We start from the raw sequence: 19,523 nt of genomic DNA on the forward strand, positions 1-19,523 counted from the left end.
TGGGTCCTGCCACCTTCTCCCCAGCATCGGTCACCACCAGAGCAAGTGTCTGACCCGCAGCATTCCTGCAGCACAGCCAGGGCCTGGGCAGGAGGCCTGGGACGTGTGAGGAACAGACTGTGAACTGCCCTTAAATTCCAGAGACTCTGGTTGTGACGTCCCCGTGCCACAGAGTGGGGTTACTTGTTTCCTTTAACCTTTTCCATTTTTTCCTTATGTGACATTATTGACATAAACTATGACCACATAGATCATTGTTGCAACCACTATTATATATTTGCAGCAAATATTGTACAAAGGTTGTTGTGTGAGATGTCTATGAAAAGGTTATGATTTTCTGGTTATGGTTATGCTGTCTGTATGTGTGTAGCATTTTTGTAGTTGAAGTTATGAATATTGGCTATGTACTTGTATCTCAGTTTTGATTCTAAGTAGCCTTAGTGAAGCTTTTGGTCAGCTTCTTGAGAAAGGACTGTTCTCAGTAAGTGCCCAATCAAGAAACACATAACTGACAATGACTCTGGGAGACGCCAATCCACATCTGAGCTTTCCTGGGAACGTTCAAACTAACACGTAAACAATGGCGTTGGCCTGCAAACTGAGTCATGCATGGACATGTGACTTGCCCATGTGACTCCAGACTCCATGTTGCTGCTGTCATTTTCCGCAGTAAGAACAAAAGGGGTCCTTCCACAGGCAGAGAATATAAAAGGCCCTGAAAACCTTTCCATTTTGTCTTCAGTCCTGCTTCTGACCTCTGGAGGAACTTTGCTACACTGAAGCTCTGAACAAAGAACTGTATGACCCATCCCAGATGTGGATGTACTCAGAGACTTAATTTAAACCTGCAGTTTATTCCATCACTGCTACAAGCCTGAACCAGGAGCTTTGCCATTACTGTATGTAACTGATTCCATTTAACCAATTTTAGCTCTCATATATATTTCTTTCTTTTATGAATAAACCTTTAGATTTTAGATTCTAAAGGATTGGCAACAGCATGATTTGTGGGTAAGATCTAACTTGTATATTGACCTGGGTCTGGGGCTTGGCCCTTTGGGATCAAGAGAACCTTTTTTCTTTTATTGGGGTATTGGTTTTCATAACCATTCGTCCCCATAATGAGTGGCACTGGTGGTGATACTGGGAAACTGGAGTGTCTAAGGGAATTGCTTGTATGACTTATGGTTAGCCAGTGGGGTGAAACCAAAGTCCTCTTTGTCTGGCTGGTTTGGTGTGCCTTAGAAGTGGAGAAACCCCAACCTTGGGCTGTAATTCCCCTGCTTGAAGCAATTTGTCCTGAACTGATAATCTCAGAAGTGTCACACCAAAGGCAGCATCTTTACACCTTATATTTTTTAATTTGTTGCTGTTCAGTAAATTGTATTTGCTATGAAATGTATATAACGATCAGTGGGTCAGGGAAGTGTCCAGAGTGGAGAGAATACCTCAGAGTGGGGACACTCTAGCCTTTGTCCTAAGTGACAATGACAAGATTGTGGGTCAAGCCCCCCAGGAATCCTTGACCCAGTGATGTTGGGGGTTATGAGGACTCTGCCACACAGGAGAGTGGAAGGGGAGCCCTTGAAGTTAGGCAGGCTTCTGTGTAAAGGGACTAGGAGTGAGGACTCAGATCCTTTCTCAAGTCAATTCCATTGGGGTAGTGTATAAGCCAGGAAAGTTCCCCACAACAATGGGACCATTCCCCCGCTTACACTAGGGTGGAGTGGGATGGGAGGCTGCAGCAGTAGGAAGTGAAGAGCCCAGATCACAAGAGGAAGACTTGGGGGAGGGGTATATAATGGAGGGGGGGAAGGCCACAAGTAGGAAGAGCCCCTTGCAGAAATGAAAGAGAAGAGACCCCAGTATATGGAGGTGGAGCTCTGAGAAGTGGATGGGGAGATCCCAGGGAAGGGTTGAGTGGGCAGAAGGGAGGGATCCAGGAACAGAGAAAGCTGAAGTCAGGGAAGGGAGGAATGGTGTTGGGAGAGGTGTGAACAGGGGTAGGCAATGTGTCCATTCACAGACCCAAGTGTCCATGGTAAAAATTTTGAGGTCCGTGATAATTTTTCAAAAAACGTTGAATGACTGAATGACATAACCCCCCCTCCCCCAGTGTCCATCACTAAGTACAGTACTTTTGCAAAGAGTCCATCGCATAACATGGTGGTGCCGATCCCTGGGTGTGGGTGCCCCCTGCACTCTCTGTTTTTGGGGAGCCACTAAGCACATGTGGCTCTCAGAATCCTCAGTACAGACAGAACTGATCAAGGTCCCATCTGTGCCCTTAGCTGCACTGCCTCACAGGGCATCTGTGGGACCCTGCAAGACTTGGGGGGAAGGGGAACGTTTATCAGAACTTTATTCTACTGCAAACCATGCCACGGTGTTAGCTGTGCTGGGGCGGTTCTGTTCAGTAACTGGATACCTGGGCAGGCAGTTTGATTTTGTATACAGGCCCACAGTGGGAGAGTGGGGATGAGTGTGGAGTTGGATGGAAAATAGATCCTGGGAGTGATGGTGAAAAAGTAGCACTCATTGAACGTCTTCAGGGAACCCGGGAACTTGGGTTCACTGATTGTTACACCAACTGGCCCAGAAAGCCTGCTGCTGTGTACCCCGAGGAGCCGGAAGAGGCCTGAAGGCCACAGGTACCAACCCCCGGGGAGGCAGGAAGTAGCCCAGGGGCAGCCCCAGGGGCTGTGGCTCAGTCGGCGTGTTGCGGCTGGATCCCCACCAACGCAGGGGCAGCCGATCCTGCCCCTGCCAGGGCCATGGGGTGGGACATGGTGGAGTAGGGTGGGGCCGCGTCCCCCTGCCACCCCACCCTGGGTGGCTAACTCCCTACACTTTTCTGAGAAGCTCCTGCTCTGGAGAAGGAGCCTCCTTTACCAGTCACCTTTGCAGACTGTTTGTTTGCTGGCCGCCTGAGACTCCTCAAACACAGGCCCCAGCCCACCTGCAGACTGTTTGTTTGCTGGCTGCCTGAGCCCCACCCAGGCTAAAGCCAGCCCTGAGATTGTTTGTTGCTGGCTGCCTGAGCCTCCTCAAGCCCGGGCCCAGTTCAGTTATAGACCCTGTTTAAGGGCTGGCAGCTTGAGCCTCCCAAGCCCAGGCTAAAGCTGGCCTGTGACTGTTGGTCGCTCAGCCCTATTGTGGGCTCTTGACTGTCCTGCGGACTCTGGTCCTGGCCAGACGGGACTGGACTGAGTGGCCTCCCTCACCCTGGGAGAGCGAGGGACCATTACAGTGTGCCATCTATCGCCCTGCTGCTGTTAGGGAATCCCAATGCCACAAAGCCATCCACTATTTCATGCGCATTGCCAAGAGTCAGAGTCCTTCATAGCAGGATGCGATTAATGGCCCTGCAAACTTGCATTCATGTGACCCCAGTGGTGGACTTCCCAGCTCCCAACTAATTCATGCCCAACCAGTAACAGTCTGGAGTCTCCATCTTCCACAGAGTGATCACCATGTGCTTCTCCACCCAGAGGGCAACTTTCATTTTGGTGTCCTTGTGCTTCAGTGCTGGGGCAAGCTCTGCACACAGTTCCATGAAGATGACTTTCCACACAAGGGCGGCAGGGATCATAGGCCAGGAGAGGCTAAGCCTCCCAAAACTGCTGATCCACCACACGTGAACAGCGACACCTGGGCCATGGCCACGCCTGCACTCCGCCCTGAGGTCCCACTCTTCCCTCTGAGGCCTGCCCTCACTCCACCCCTTCCTGGCTCTGCTCTGCCCATTCCCCTGAGGTCCCCACCACATACTGCTCACTGAGTAGGAGGAGAGGAGTGAATGGTGACAGCAAGCAGTGGGAAAAGGGTTTCAGTGGGGAGGTGGCCGAACAGCTCCACCCATTCCCCCTAGGCCTCCTCTGCCCTCTGCTTGCTCCTCTCCTCCTCAGCAGACAAGAGGAGTGACGGTGAGGGGCAGGCAAGGGGGCCAAGTGGTAGCAAGCCATGGGGTGGAGCATGGGCAAGGCGTGGAGAGGGGCAGGGTGTGGGGCAGAGTGGGGGTGGGGCAGGGCAGAGCTTGGGCAGGGCCACCAGAGGAAGGGGCGGGACAGGGGGATAGATTCCCCTAGGGGAAGCTTCACCAACTGGCCATATTTCCACATCCAAAAGTTCTGCAGCCACTGCCTATCATCCCAAACCTACATAATATGATCCCACCACTCAGTGCTTGTTTCCCGAGCCCAGAAGCGACGATCCACCATATGCAGCTGCTCCATGAATGCTAAAAGTAATCTTGTGTTGTTCCTTTCCATGGCACACAGCAGGTCAGGGAACTCTGATTCCCGTCCAGATTGGGAGTCCATGATATGCTGCATGACCATCCATGATGTGTTTATAACAGTGACCACAACAGTAGAGAGCAGTGCAGGATCCATCCTTTCAGAGAGAGATGGCAGGCACACAGTAAACAGGGACCATTGAAAAATGCCATGAAACACAGTTGGAAGCCCATGGAATGATAGGGAGGGAAAAACTGCATCATGGGACGTTGAGCCTGCACTCATGACACGCTGCGATCCACTCTGTGTTCCCACAACTCCTAGCTGCAGAAGGTGCTGAGTAGCACAGTGGGATAGCCACGCACAGTGCACTGCTCTTACTGTTGAGCACTAAGTGTGGACGCGCTCTGCTGACGGAAGAAGCATTCTGTGAACATGCACAAGTGATGTAATTATACTGGTTTTTGATTGTTGGCATGACTTCAGTCAACAGCATTGTACCCAGTTGAACTAAGTATATCTGCAGTAGCATGTCTAGTCATTGCTCCTTTCCCACCACAGTTGAGTTTCCACTCCTGGTCCCAGGTGGCTGCTCCCCAGACACTATCAGGTCTCCTCAGTCTGTTCCCAGATCACCATCTTGCAGCTGGAACAGACAAGTGTCCTGAGAGCCTAGTGGATTGGACGTATCTGTTTATCCCACACACTGTGCAGTGCAGGAGCCCTCTAACCAGCTCCCCTCATGCACGCTGCCCACAGCCATTGGACTTCAACCCTGACCTGGGGAAAATCTCTCTCTAAAGCTGAGATGAAAGTTCTGATTCCACTAGCCATTGAGTCGTTGGCCTCTGCTGCTGAGACCGATGACAAAGGGAACCAGTCAGTGCAGGCCCTGCTAGTTATATCTGTGTATGATGGTGACACCTGCCCCACTAGGGACCAGGCTGAGATTCCAGCACCTTCCACAGTGGCCTGTGACCTGCCACCAGATGAACTTTCAGCCACTGAGAGGGGTTTAGCATTTGATCCTTTGTGTTCCTTTGTCACTATTGTCAGTTCCTGACCTACTGGCTGATTGCTCAGCTCTGTACTGCAATGCCATCTCATTCCATTTTCTTAGGGTCAGAGACAGTTTTTCCTCACTGCTGGTTGATGAGGTGTCCTTTGTTTCCTTATAGCTGGAGGCAGTCTTTTTTTCTTGTACTCCAAGAAGAGGAAGATAGGTGGGGCAGCTGGGGAGAGGAAAGAGCAGGAGAATGGAAGATTTGAAATAATAAGGGAAGGGGATACAGTAGAAAGAAAGAAGCAAGGCAAAGGGTGAAGGTGAAATCAAGTGAGAGGAAAGAAAAGGAATAGCTGGAAGGAGAAAAGAAAAGGCAGAAACCTTCAGGTTAGAAACTTTACAGTTTTTATATACTCCCATCCTGTTACTGCACAAAGTCCAGGCTGCACCATCCTGGATCATTGGCTCCCAGGATATGTCTCTTTAAATCTGCTCCTGCACAATGCCAGAGGGACCAGGTTCTCAGGACAGCTGTCTGGGGATTCCAGCTGAGTAACAACAAGCCTGTGGCAGGAGGGGACCTGCCTAATTGCTGCTCCATTACTGGCTCTGGAGAGTGAAATTCTTTCCACTCTGCAGAGAGATCCCAGGGTATTTCTAAGCACAGCCAAAAATCTCCAAGTGGAAGCTGCTTCCAAGGATCTGGTGTCTACAGACTGTGAGCACCATTTGAGCTGAGCCTGAATCACCAAGTCCTGGGGAGAGGAATCAGAACGAGACTTCTCCCATCCTCATTGCAATGACACTGCTGGGCAAAGGAACTTCTGGCCAAACCAGCACCAGGAGCTGGCACAGTGTGGCATCTGAGCCATGCCCTTTATCTGACCATGCCCCTGCTACCAGCTACAGGCGGGGCCTGGAGTAATAGGAGCCCTGAGGGAAGAACTCATGTTTACAAAAGCAAGAAGAGCCAGAAGGGAGAGTGTGTGAGTCAAGGGCGAGATTTCAAACTGCTCTGTGAGAAGAATCAGATCCCAACTGTGAGATTTGTGACAGATCCAAGCAGCACAGAGCTCACACTACAGTTCCCATAGAGGAGGCTGCCCAGAGTAATGTGGTAGGAAAGCATTGTCCAGTGTAACATTTCCTAGCTGTTGTCGATTTCTCTGTAAGATCCCAGCACCTCTGACCTTCTTGCTCCTCTGTCGGACTTCATCTTTCTAAGCTGTCTACCCATAACCATTAAATAAATAAAGTATTTGTTGGCCTTTCTCTGTATGCACTGTACAGCCCAGAGTGAGAGCAGGGCACCACTGGGTGACACAGGAATCCTGATCTGTTGCAGGAACACCACTACGGTGTGCCCCTGAGAGTTAAACTGTAACCCAGGAGCCTCAAACCTTTTGGGTGGGGTCTGGGAAAGGGCGCATTTAAGCATGAGGCAGGCTGAGGTGTCAGCACTGCACCCAGAGAGTCTAGGCAGTCAGACACTGGGTCCCCATTCTCAAGAGGAGGTATTAGACAATAGGTCTTCACCCCAAGAGTGTGCTAGGAGATTAGAGTACAGGCTGGACTCTGTTCAGGCTCTGTAACCGTGAAATACCCCACGAGCCAGAGCAGCAGATTCCCCTCCCAGCTGTCCTATGGGGTGGCTCACTGTCATCTGTGCCACCCGCACACCAAGCAGAAAGGCAAGCTGAGAGTGCCAATATGCACAGCATGCAAATCACCTGAGCAGAGGAATGAACTCCTTGTTTCTGAGCTCAACGAACACTGCCTATTCCCTCAAATCAGTACATGGTGCCATGGGTGTTCTTGACAAAGGAGTTTCTGAGGAAACATTTGCTCACATAGATACTAAAACTTTGGCAGCTCACTACATTCTGAGATATTCCTAAAATGGTCTTTCATGCCATTGAAAAGCTGATCTCAGGGGCAGTCCAATGGGACACATTTTTGGACGGTCAGAAATCTAGATTTGTTTCAGGTAATCACAGGGTTAGGAGGGACTAAAAGGGTCATCCACGCTAACTCCCTGCCAAGATTCAGGAGCTGTTGTGTCTAAACCATCCAAGACAGACGGCTATCCAGCCTCCTTTTGAAAACCTCCAGTGAAGGAGCTTCCACAACTTTCCTAGACACTGTTCCATTGTCCTACTGTTCTTACAGTTAGCAAGTTTTTCCTGAGATTTAATTTAAATCTGCTACACCTAATTCTAAAACAAAGTGTTATAAAAATCTGAAAATGATAAAAGCAGAGTATTTGGGGGTATGTTTTGGGAACTCCTTGACCAAATAACCCCAAAATAGCCTCACAAGCTCTATTTCAGACTCTTTTAAAGAGTACCATGTTTAGAAGGAAGATATATATCCACATGGGTTTCAATGCACTTCCAAGTTCATAAGCAGGTCATTTTATGGAGGGTGGCAGCTCTACAGCCCCTTGATTAAACCAGTCAACTTGCCCCCCCATAGAGTGTACCCCACCTTACTCTTAACTTGTCTTTTGGTCAGTGGTGAATCAAATCCTCTGCACCTCCTCGCTCCCTCAAAAGAGTGGAAAACACCAAGCAGAAAAAAGCTTTATATTTATTAAAAAGGTTCAGTTAACAAAAAAATGAGGGCTTCAATCACTTAGGGAGTGATTATGTAAGGTCAGAACAGAGAAAAAGTGCAACATTTGCAGAAATCACTTTTCCAAGGCATTAAAATGGCTCCACTTTTCATGAACCAGTGAATTAAATAGATGGATTACGTAATGAATGACACCATCACGTTCAGTAGCATCTCCCAGTCCCTCTGTCACCCTGGCTCATGTCTCTCCTTGTCACTTTCTTTCACTTTCATTCTCCCACTCTCTGAGCTCCTATCTGACAGTCTCTGACCCCTACAGTCAGCTACACTCCTCAAGGATCACACAGGCCAGTGACAAACAGGTTGCACAATTCTTGGATCAATGCGGTTGGTTTCTCCATTTCAGTAGCATCTTGGTCTTTATACTTTAACAATTCAGAGGCCCCATCAAGCCTTATGGTCATACAAACTGATTGTACGGTAGAAGGCTTTCAGGAAGACAAGCGTTCTCCAGGGTCATAGAAATTAGGGTGTCTGAGGCTAGAGAAGTTGATTTCAGGGTCTTTAGAAGGGATGTTTTCCCCAAGTGTCAGGGACACAGTCTGAGCTGTGATTGTTCACTCTGAACCCAAAGCCAGGGGTGGATTCTCTCCCCACTGAAGGAAGCCGGTGGGAAAGTGAAGATTGGGGCATCATTATCAGCATCCAGAAATGTCACCAGCCCCTGTTCATAGTCCAGACAAACCCGGATCCTCCTGGGGACCCAGCTCAGGGGCAGAGGAGTTTTAGGGGAGGTGAGAGCCTGGAACTCACCCCACCACTGCTCCATAGCCCGATCCCCCACTCAGAGTTAAAGCAGAACAATCCCTTCCTCCTCACAGACTCTCTGGCAACCCCCACAGCCCAGATTATTTCACCTCCCACCTCCACCTCCCCGTAGTATCTCCCAGATGTGAATCCCTCACAGCCCAGCACGCACTCCAGGGTATCAAATCTCTTGGGATTGTTGGGCAGTCTGTGCCATTTGTCTCCCCGTCTGACACTTTTCTGACCCTCAGAGAGGAGGAGTTGGGGATGAGCCGTGTCTGGATCCAGAGTCACATTCACTGAGGAGAGAGGGAAGCAGAGTATTAGAGCCAGAGATCAGCCCTGAGGTGAGTGGCCTGTCCACTCATTCCTATGAATTTAATATATATAATGCGTATGGATATCTATGAAAATCCCAGGGTCAGAGTTAAGGGTGTTTGGATGATAGTGAGAATGTTTCCGTTCATTGCTGTGGGCATGAACTCAGCGTTAAGGTTGGGGTTGGATTGTTTGTCTGACTTCAACTTGGGCACGTCTTAGTAATGTTTTTATTTTTAGGACTGGTTGTGTCATGGTCAGCATTGGCTTAGCTACAAGTTCAAGAAAACATTTTCATGGGAATTTTCTCGTAACTGAAAAATAATCTCCACCTTGAAATCTCACCCTGTCTGTGTGATCCTAGAGTATTCTCTTTTTTTTCCTCCAGTTCAACTGGCAGAGTGTCTACAGGGAGAAAAGATAAAATCAGTGAGATTTTATGTTGTGATATTTATAACAACATCCCCACTCTTAATTCACATGACTGTGTTTTAATTGTGGCAGAGAAACAGACCGAGAGGGACAGAGACACACACAGGTCTTTAATACAAACGAGTCTGAAACCTTCCATTTTCTCTTTCATTCAGGCATCTCACAGCAATGGAATCAATATCCATTAAGTCTCTCAACCATCCTAGGAGGTACAATCTCTAAGAGTTGTTTACTGTTCTCTCATCCTCCCTCTCCAACCCTTGGTTGATTTGTCTCATTCTCCTATTGCATTTTGTCATGACCTAGACCCAGATCCTGTAAGGACTTTAGCGTGACTATAATTTTATCTACTTTGGGCCCTTTGCCATTAATAGAATGTTAAGGGTTTGCAGGATCAGGGCCCTGAGCTGTAAGCTCTTTGGGTCTGTTTGCTCAGCATCTGTACAGAGCTCAGAACAATGTGGTACTTGTTGTCCATTGACTGAAATACAAACAACAACAAAAACATTGTATAGATTTGGAAATTAAGGCTGGAAGAGGTTTGGCTCAATGGGCCAGATTCATGCCTGCACTGGCAAAGGGATAGAAGGGGACAGTTTTTGATCTCCCTATTCATAGTATCATCGAATCATAGAATATCAGGGTTGGAAGGGACCTCAGGAGGTCATCTAGTCCAACCCTCTGCCCAGAGCAGGACCAATCCCCAACTAAATCATCCCAGCCAGGGCTTTGTCAAGCCTGACCTTAAAAACTTCTAAGGAAGGAGATTCTACCACCTCCCGTGGTAACGCATTCCAGTGTTTCACCACCCTCCTAGTGAAAAAGTTTTTCCTAATATCCAACCTAAACCTCCCCCACTGCAACTTGAGACCATTACTCCTCGTTCTGTCATCTGCTACCACTGAGAACAGTCTAGAGCCATCCTCTTTGGATCCACCTCTCAGGTAGTTGTAGGCTGCTATCAAATCCCCCCTCATTCTTCTCTTCCGCAAACTAAACAATCCCAGTTCCCTCAGCCTCTCCTCATAAGTCATGTGTTCCAGTCCCCTAATAATTTTTCTTGCCCTCCGCTGGATGTTTTCCAATTTTTCCACATCCTTCTTGTAGTGTGGGGCCCAAAACTGGACACAGTACTCCAGATGAGGCCTCACCAATGTCAAATAGAGGGGAACAATCACGTCCCTTGATCTGCTGGCAATGCCCCTATTCAATGGTTACAGAGGCCAGTACAGGCCTGGCACATGATAGAGAAGTCCTGAGGTCCTGGCACAGTTGCACCCTTGTGCCACTGGCCTCCTGTGATATTTCCCAGGTGTACCCAGGGTTGTGAGCACTTCACTGCCACGTGCCTTACCATGAGAAGCCATATCTGCGCCTGCCTTGGGCCAGCTCCCAACTCCATTGGCCATAGGCAACACAAGCACTGCCCTCTAGGCCCCGCAGGCCCTGCAGTCTCACTTCACGTTACTGATTGACTCATTCCAACCCTCAAACCCTGCAAGCATCTCCCTGGAGCGTCCGTCCCCTGGTTCACCGGACACTCGTAGTGTTCACGGATTCGCTGCTTCTAAAGAAACAGTGCACACCAGTTTAGCCGTTACACTTCAGGTCACTGTGCTGCTTGACACAAGGCACTTAGCTATTTTTATATTGAAAACAAGCACCGTATACTTTTATTTAACAAAGAATCAAGATTCAAGTCATAGCAAGTAGTATTGGAAACAAATGGTTACATTTAAAATAGGGCTGTCAAATGACTAAAAAGCATTAATCGTGATTAATCACGAGATTTTAAAAAGTTGTGATTAATCACAGTTTTAATTGCACTGTTAATAACAGAATACCATTTATTTAAATAGTTTTGCTCTTTGGGGGAAGAGTGTGTGTGTGTGTGTGTGTGTGTGTGTGTGTGCGCGTGCGCGCTGGGGAAGCGTTGTCTCTTTAAGCAGAGCACTCAGAAGCCTGAGCACTTTTTCAGCCAACAGCAGCTCCTGTCGACCACACTCATTCCTGAGCTAGCAGCAGCAGCAGACAGGCTCCCCCTGTTCCCCGACCCCAGATCACCAGTAACCAGGTACATGGGTGGGGGCAGGGGGAACCCCGACATCAGCCCCCCACCCCACCCCTTCCACTCTGTGAAGAAGAGTGAAGCCAGGTTCCTAGTCTGGAGTAGCTTGGTCTGGGGTGGCTCCATGGGTGGGAGAGAGGAGCAGCAGTGGAGAAGGGTGATGCGGGGAGGAGCACCCCCGCCCTGGAGGCATGCAGCAGCACCCCCTGAGCACGGCACCCTAGTATGCAATTAATGCACATTAAAAAAAGTATTGAGTTCTTTTGAGTTAATCACATGCATTAACTCTTATTAATTGGCAGCCCTAATTATTATTTTTATTACCAATATTTGCACTGTACAATTTGCAATCTACAAGTCGAAGCATGAAGGGGCATACAAATATTTAACATATCTGGCACAAAAATACCTTGCAATGCCCGCTACAACAGTGCCATGAAAATGCCTGTTCTCACTTTCAGGTGACATTGTAAATAAGAAGTGGTCAGCATTCAGCAATTGGCTGAACAAGAAGTAGGACTTAGTGGACTTGTAGGCTCTAAAGTTTTACATTGTTTTGTTTTTAAGTGCAGTTATGTAACAAAATATTCTACATTTATAAGTTGCATTTTGACAATAAAGAGATTGCACTCCAGTACTTGAAAGGAATTGAAAAATACTATTTCTTTTGTTTATCTTTGTTACAGTGCAAATATTTGTAATAAAAATAATATAAAGTGAGCACTGTACACTTTGAATTCTGTGTTGTAATTTAAATCAATATATTTTAAAACATAGAAAACATCCAATTTATGATAAATTTAAATTGGTATTCTATTATTGTTTAACAGTGCAATTAAAACTGCCATTAATTGTGACTAATTTTTTTAATTTAGTTAATTTGTTTTGCATTAATTGCTTGAGTTAACTACAATTGAGAGCCCTAATTTAAAACAAAATCATAACACATACTCTAGAGCCCAGTCTCAATTAACAAGGTACTCTCCTATCTAATTAAGTATTGCTCACCCAAAAATCCTTGCAGCAATTTACAGCCAGGTTGACTGTGATCCTTCGTTCCTGAGGCAAACATGCTGCCAGTCTGCTTCCACACAGATATATCAGGACAATCCATTGTCCTTATTCCTAAAGAAGACACCCTCCTACTGGTTGTTTTTTCCTGTATTTTCCTTTCTTGTAGATTTCAAAATCTCTTAAACAGCATCTGGCTCACTATGCAAATAGGCCTATAGTGTGAGCACACAATATAGAATACCCAAATATCTGGATAGAGATGTGTATCTGTTACTCCCCCAGTGGAAGGAACATTTCCAATGTAGGTCACGCCCAGATATATCCCAACAATTCATTGTCTTTACTTGTAAACAGGACCCCTGCCTGCTCTTTATTCCTTTCTGTAAAATTTTGCTCTTGAAGATTTCTTTTGATGAGCATTTGGCAGAGTAGGCAAACAGGCTCCATTGTGAAACATACAATACCCAAAGCACCCATGACCAGACAGAGAAATAAGTATCTGTAACCTCTTGTTTGAAAGGAATATTCTTGAGCTAAATCACCTCCTAGTGACCCACCCTAATCCCAAATCCTTAAGAACACAATTTTCAGAAGAGACATATAACTACTTAAACAGTGTCTGGACATATATTTTGCAATGATTATGGCAACCAATGGGTTCTTGGTAGAGACCTCACATGCCACCCTTCGGTTAACTACAATTCCTATATCTGACCCAGAGGATCTCTGCAAAACCCTCTGCACCCCCTGTGCCCTCTGCCTGTTGGCACCAAGAGGTCCCTGGTTTACACCCCTATCCAGCTTTGCAAGGGTGCAGAGTATGAAAGACACATCTTTAACCAGGTCATCCACCTTTTATGACATTGGCAGACCAAGTGCCAGCTCTGACCAATGCTGTAGGCATTAGCTAAGCACTGACAAACTCATAGCTGGAAACAAACCAGCTCACATGTACATTAGTTTTGTTCAAAATACATATTAGTCTTATATGAATGTATTTAATACTTAGACTCTATGAAATGCTTATAAATTGCAGCATGCATTAATCTCCCTTGTAATACTTGTGTTCCATGCTATAAGGAAATATGTCAGTTTTGCTTTATAACTTTGAAAATGTTTGCTCTGAACGTGTAAACCCAAGCATGGGAACTTCCCTCCTCCCCTCCCCCCTTCCCCCCGCCCCTTTAAGGAGACCTAGCAAGATTAAATTTGACATTAAGAAACATCACAATACAAAGGATTGGTGAATGGCCCTATCACACCTTGGAAATGCCCCATGCAAGGAAGCTCTTCTCATGGACTGGTAAGCCAAATGTAAAAGAAAAAACAGAGTCACAAGAAGATTTGTCATCTCTTTGCTCTTTGGACTCTCACAGGCCAGAGACATTAAATGAAGGCAGGGATCGCCAGGGGCTACCCCTGCATTTGCCCTAAAAGACATTTTGAATTGACAGATTATTACATCTCTGTCATCTTTAGGAATCTTAGCTGGTAATTCATTTGTGTGTATATTTGCTTGCTTTAACCTGTAAATAACTCTCGTATTTCATTTTTGTAGTTAATAAACCTTTAGATAGTTTATTATAGGATTGGCTACAGGAATGGTCTTTGGTGTAAGATCAAGGGTACCAGCTGATCTGGGGGAAGTGACTGATCTCTTGGGACTAGAAGCAACCTGAATATATTGTGATTTTTAGTGTAAAGCCTTGTCTACACTACATAATTTTGTCGGCATAATTTTGTCAGCAAAAGTCAGGTTTCATTGACAAAACAGTGGAGGTGTACACACTGCAGTGTTCCTTCTGCCAACAAAACTCTCCTACTTTGCCAACAAAATAAAACCACCTCGACAAAAGGCATAGAGCTATTTGCAACAAAGTTATATCAAGAAAGTGTTAATGTATACGCCGCGCTTGGTTATGTTGCTGGAAATGGCCTCTAGGAGGTGTCCCAAAATGCCCATCCTGACTGATCTGGTCAGCAGTTTGAACTCCGCCACCCTGTATCCAGGTACACACCCTTTAAAGGCCAGGGAATTTTTGAAATTCCATTTCTTGTTTCCTCGGCATGGAGAGCTCACATATCATCTCCCCAGCTGACCATGGTGGCTCCACGCAGCAAACATTCTCCCACTCAGAGTACCCCGCAGTTGTTGGATCTGCTGGTACTATGGGGAGAGGAGGCTGTGCAGTCCCAGCTGCACTCCAGCTGTAGGAACTTTGATACCTGTGGGCAGATTTCTCATGGTTTACTGGAAAAGGGGTATGAACAGGACAGTGCTGAGTGAAGATAAAGGAGCTGAGGCAGGCGTACCAGAAGGCAAGGGAGGCAAACCGTTGCTCTGGTGCTATGCCAAAGACCTGCTGCTTCTATAAGGAGCTGGCCGACATCTTTGGCAGTGACCCCATCTCCACCGCCAAGAGCCTCGTGGATACTTTAGCGGGGCTGCAGGCAGCGGACAGTAGACTCAACCCCAAGGACAAAGTTGTGGATGAGAAGTTTGAATTGGAAGACAATGTGGAGCACACAGCAGGGTCGTCCTGTGGTGCAGCAAGTCAGGACCTCTTTTCCACTCAGGAGGGGTCTAGCAAGTCCCAGCAGTCTGGCTCTGGCATGCATGATACAGGAGAGGAGAGCTTTGGTAAGTGATCTTTTTGTGTTGATACTGCTCAGTTATCTGAGGTAGAGCTGTCCTTTGCTCTGTATAGTCTAGAAGTGGGTGAAGGGATAGGGGCCGGTTTTGTTCAATATCTTCATAAATGATCTGGAGGATGGTGTGGATTGCACTCTCAGCAAATTTGTGGATGATACTAAACTGGGAGGAGTGGTAGATACGCTGGAAGGCAGGGATAGGATACAGAGGGACCTAGACAAATTGGAGGATTGGGCCAAAAGAAATCTGATGAGGTTCAATAAGGATAAGTGCAGGGTCCTGCACTTAGGACGGAAGAACCCAATGCACAGCTACAGACTAGGGACCGAATGGCTAGGCAGCAGTTCTGCGGAAAAGGACCTAGGGGTGACAGTGGACGAGAAGCTGGATATGAGTCAGCAGTGTGCCCTTGTTGCCAAGAAGGCCAATGGCATTTTGGGATGTATAAGTAGGGGCATAGCGAGCAGATCGAGGGACGTGATCGTCCGCCTCTATTCGACATTGGTGAGGCCTCATCTGGAGTACTGTGTCCAGTTTTGGGCCCCACACTACAAGAAGGATGTGGATAAATTGGAGACAGTCCAGCAAAGGGCAACAAAAATGATTAGGGGTCTGGAACAAATGAGTTATGAGGAGAGGCTGAGGGAACTGGGATTGTTTAGTCTGCGGAAGAGAAGAATGAGGGGGGATTTGATAGCTGCTTTCAACTACCTGAGAGGTAGTTCCAGAGAGGATGGTTCTAGACTATTCTCAGTGGTGGAAGAGGACAGGACAAGGAGTAATGGTCTCAAGTTGCAGTGGGGGAGGTTTAGGTTGGATATTAGGAAAAACTTTTTCACTAGGATGGTGGTGAAACACTGGAATGCGTTGCCTAGGGAGGTGGTGGAATCTCCTTCCTTATTGGTTTTTAAGGTCAGGCTTGACAAAGGCCTGGCTGGGATGATTTAATTGGGGATGGGTCCTGCTTTTGAGCAGAGGGTTGGACTAGATGACCTTCTGGGGTCCCTTCCAACCCTGATATTCTATGATTCTATGATTCTATGAAATGTACAAGACTAGCTGTGTTTGCATGTGCTCCACTTTCCCCTGTGCAGCTAAGCACTACAGCAGAACTATGTTTATGCACATCGAGATTTCAGGGGAATCCTCCACAGAGATCTCTAGGAACTTTCTTGGAGGTACTTGCCAATCCTCTTCCCAAGGTTCCTTGGCAGAGCTGCTTTATTCCTTCCCCCGTTGTAGGAAACTTTCCCATTCCAATCGACAATCACTTGTGCAGGAACCAAAGCAGCACACAGGCGAGCAGCATAGGAACCCAGTCTGAAGCTGCATGCATGCAGGAGATGCTCCCTTGCATCCTTCCTTGCCCTCAGGAATGAGATATCGGTTTCAATGACCCCTGCCTGTGGAAAATGGTGGCAGAATTTACAATATTCTTCCAAGTCAGCTGCAGTGATCCCCTAAAAAGTCACCTAGACCCTTTGCCCCATCTTGAGCACCTCTCCGCTGTCCAAACTCACCATGATTAGGGTGCTCACCGAGACGTGCGCTTGCCTGGGGACAGTGAGAAAGTGATTTGTATGTAAAAAGTGGTGTATTTTACTATAATGATTCAATGCTATGTGTGAACTAACAATCATGCTTCTGTTTATTGTCTGTTGTGCTCCTGAAGATGTGGCCTTCACGGAAACCCCCTACACACCAGCAGAGTGCCTCCCCAGACAAGGACACAAAACTATAAAGAAATACCCCATTCTATTGATGTATTCTGTCACAAGTTGCTCCAGTGCCAAAATTGGAATATGTGTGCCATCTATCACCCCACCACAGTTAGGGAACCCCATTGCCGCAAAGCCATTCACTATTTCACTCGCGTTGCCTACAGTCACAGTCCTTTGAACCAGGATGTGACTAATGGCCCTGCACACTTGCGTTAACGCAGCCCCAGTGGTGGACTTCCCGACTCCAAACTGATTCGTGACTGACCGGTAGCAGTCTGGAGTTGCCAGCTTCCACACAGCAACCGCCATGCGCTTCTCCACCAAGATGGCAACTCTCATTTTGGCGTCCTTGCACTGCAGTGCTGGGGTGAGCTCCACACGCAGTCCCAGGAAGGTGGCTTTCCACATCTGAAAGTTCTGCAGCCACCGCTCACCACCCCAGACCTGCACAATGATGCAACCCCACCACTCTGTGTTTGTTTCCCGAGCTCAAACGTGACGGTCCACCATGTGCAGCTATTCCATGAATGCCAAAAGTAATCTGGTGTTGTTTCCTTCCATGGCACACAGCAGGTCAAGCAGTTCTGATTCCTGTTCAGATTGGGAGTTCATGATATACTGCATGACCATCCGCGATATGTCCATAACAGTGACCGCAACAATACACAGCAGGGCAGGATCCATCTTTTCCGACAGAGATGGCAGGCACACAGTAAACAGGGGCCACTAAAAAGTGGAGTGAAACACAGCCGGAATCCCATGGAATGATGGGAAGGAAAAAACCACATCATGGAACGTTGATCCTGCACCCATGATGCACTGTGATCCACTCCACCTTCCCACAACATCTAGTTGCAGGAAGTGGCGAGTAGCACAGTGGGAGAGCTACCCACAGTGCACTGCTCCCACTGTCAATGCTAGAGCACCAAGTGTGGACACGCTCCGCTGACAGACGGAGCATTGTGTGAATATGCAGAAGCAATATAATTATACCAGTTTTTGATTGTTGGAATAAATTGGTTGACAAAACTGTGTAGTGTAGACAAACCCTAAATGACCGTTTATCCCTAAGCCCAACATACTCTCTACTCCATTATCCAAATAATAAATGAAAATATTGATTAGTATCACACACGGTTCTGATCCCTGTGGTACCCCACTAGACACACCCTTACAGCTTGGCAGTGAATCACTGATAATTACTAGTTGATTATGGATTTCAAACCAGGTTTGCACCCATTTTATAGTAATTTCATCTAGATCCTGTAGCATTCATGCAAGGTTCATGTGCTTGGCAACATGCAGGGCACACCCGGAGTGTTGTGCCGGAGCAGTGCACACACGGCTCCTCTCAAGGGCATGAACCTTGGAATCTCGCCCAGATGACATGAACCGTGGGAAGCCTCCCAGGACCGGGCTCAAGGCCCGAGAGCAAGGAATGCAGTAGATAGATATTGGTAAATAAGAATATTATACAAAGCCAGTGTATTCTTTTTATCTGTTGGAGTATGTAATGCGCAGGAGGGAGAGAAAGAATAAAAGAGAGGGTGGAAAGCTGTCAGCAGACCAGCCTGCTTGCTTGCTTAAAGCCTTGTTCTGTCTTGTATTTGGACCGCAACAACTGGCGCCCAACGTGGGGCCCTCAGCACTCACCTCGCCCAGCAAGGGTTTCAGATGCGTCACTCATCCGCTTCGCGGATCCCGGTGAGTATTTTTCATTGTGGTAAGTATGGGAAGCTCCCTCTCTGCTTTGCAAGTGCAACACCGCAATGAGCTACAGTATTTGCTGCGTAAGGCTCAGCATGATTGCCCCACTCGAGAACTCACTCTTCTGCTACAGGAGGTGAGTGCCCAATGCCCGTGGTACCCTGAAGCCAGAACCCTTAAGCTAGCGGACTGGGAGCGGTTGGGCCAGACATTGCACAAAGAGCCTCGGGCGCCCGTGCAGGCTTTACATGCCTGGCACCTCTGCCGCGATGCGATACAGCGTGTCGCCTCGGACAGGCCCTCCCTCGCGGGGCTGGTGCTCTCGCCACTCCCGTCCACTCCTGCAGCCATCCCCCCTCCTGGCGATGCGACACAGCATGTCGCCTCGGAAAGGCCCTCTCCTGCGCCAACAGAGGGGCTGCCAATCCCGCCACCCCTGTCCGCTCCTGCAACCATCCCTCCCCCTGCTTCGCCCCCAGTGCCTCTATTACCACCGCCACCCTTGCCTTCCCCACCGGAGCCGGTGTGTGATTACCATCCCCTCATGGGGCCCCATGCTCCGGGGCCCCCCGGGGGGTCATCCGCAACTGCTCAGGGGCTTTCGCTGGTGCAACAAATGGTTCACGCAGCGAAGACTCGCTCAGATATTACAGCAGAGGAGCTGGCTGATCTGGTCTCAGTTTGTCCGGTGACCTGGCAGGATGATGGCCAGGGCAACCAGGTTGCAAACTGGGTCAGTTTGCCTTACTCGGTGATCAGAGAGGTAAAGAAAGTGATTCGCGAGTTCGGCCTGACTAGCACGTATATACGTGGTCTCATTGAAGGGCTAGGCACTGGGTACACCCTGGTCCCAGAAGACTGGAAAGCGCTGTTGCGCATGATGCTGACGCCCAGTCAGTATGTTATTTGGCTTAGTGAGTATTGGCAGATGGCGGAACGCCAAGCCCAGGTATATAGAGAGCAAGGTGTCATTTATGAGCACTTGGCA

General features: G+C 47.9%; 1 long non-coding RNA gene across 1 annotated transcript; it reads right to left on the reverse strand.

Moving 5' to 3' along the window:
* Positions 1–7,812: 7,812 nt before the first annotated feature.
* LOC142068903 (uncharacterized) lies at positions 7,813–9,348 on the reverse strand. The gene is made up of 2 exons (XR_012664797.1): positions 9,286–9,348; positions 7,813–8,921 (listed from the first exon to the last, which is right to left on the reverse strand). It is a non-coding gene; the product is annotated as an uncharacterized LOC142068903 (long non-coding RNA).
* Between the last annotated feature and the right edge of the window lie 10,175 nt (positions 9,349–19,523).

The sequence above is a fragment of the Caretta caretta genome, chromosome 14 (assembly GCF_965140235.1).
Source record: "Caretta caretta isolate rCarCar2 chromosome 14, rCarCar1.hap1, whole genome shotgun sequence".
In the NCBI taxonomy this organism is placed as follows: domain Eukaryota; kingdom Metazoa; phylum Chordata; order Testudines; family Cheloniidae; genus Caretta; species Caretta caretta.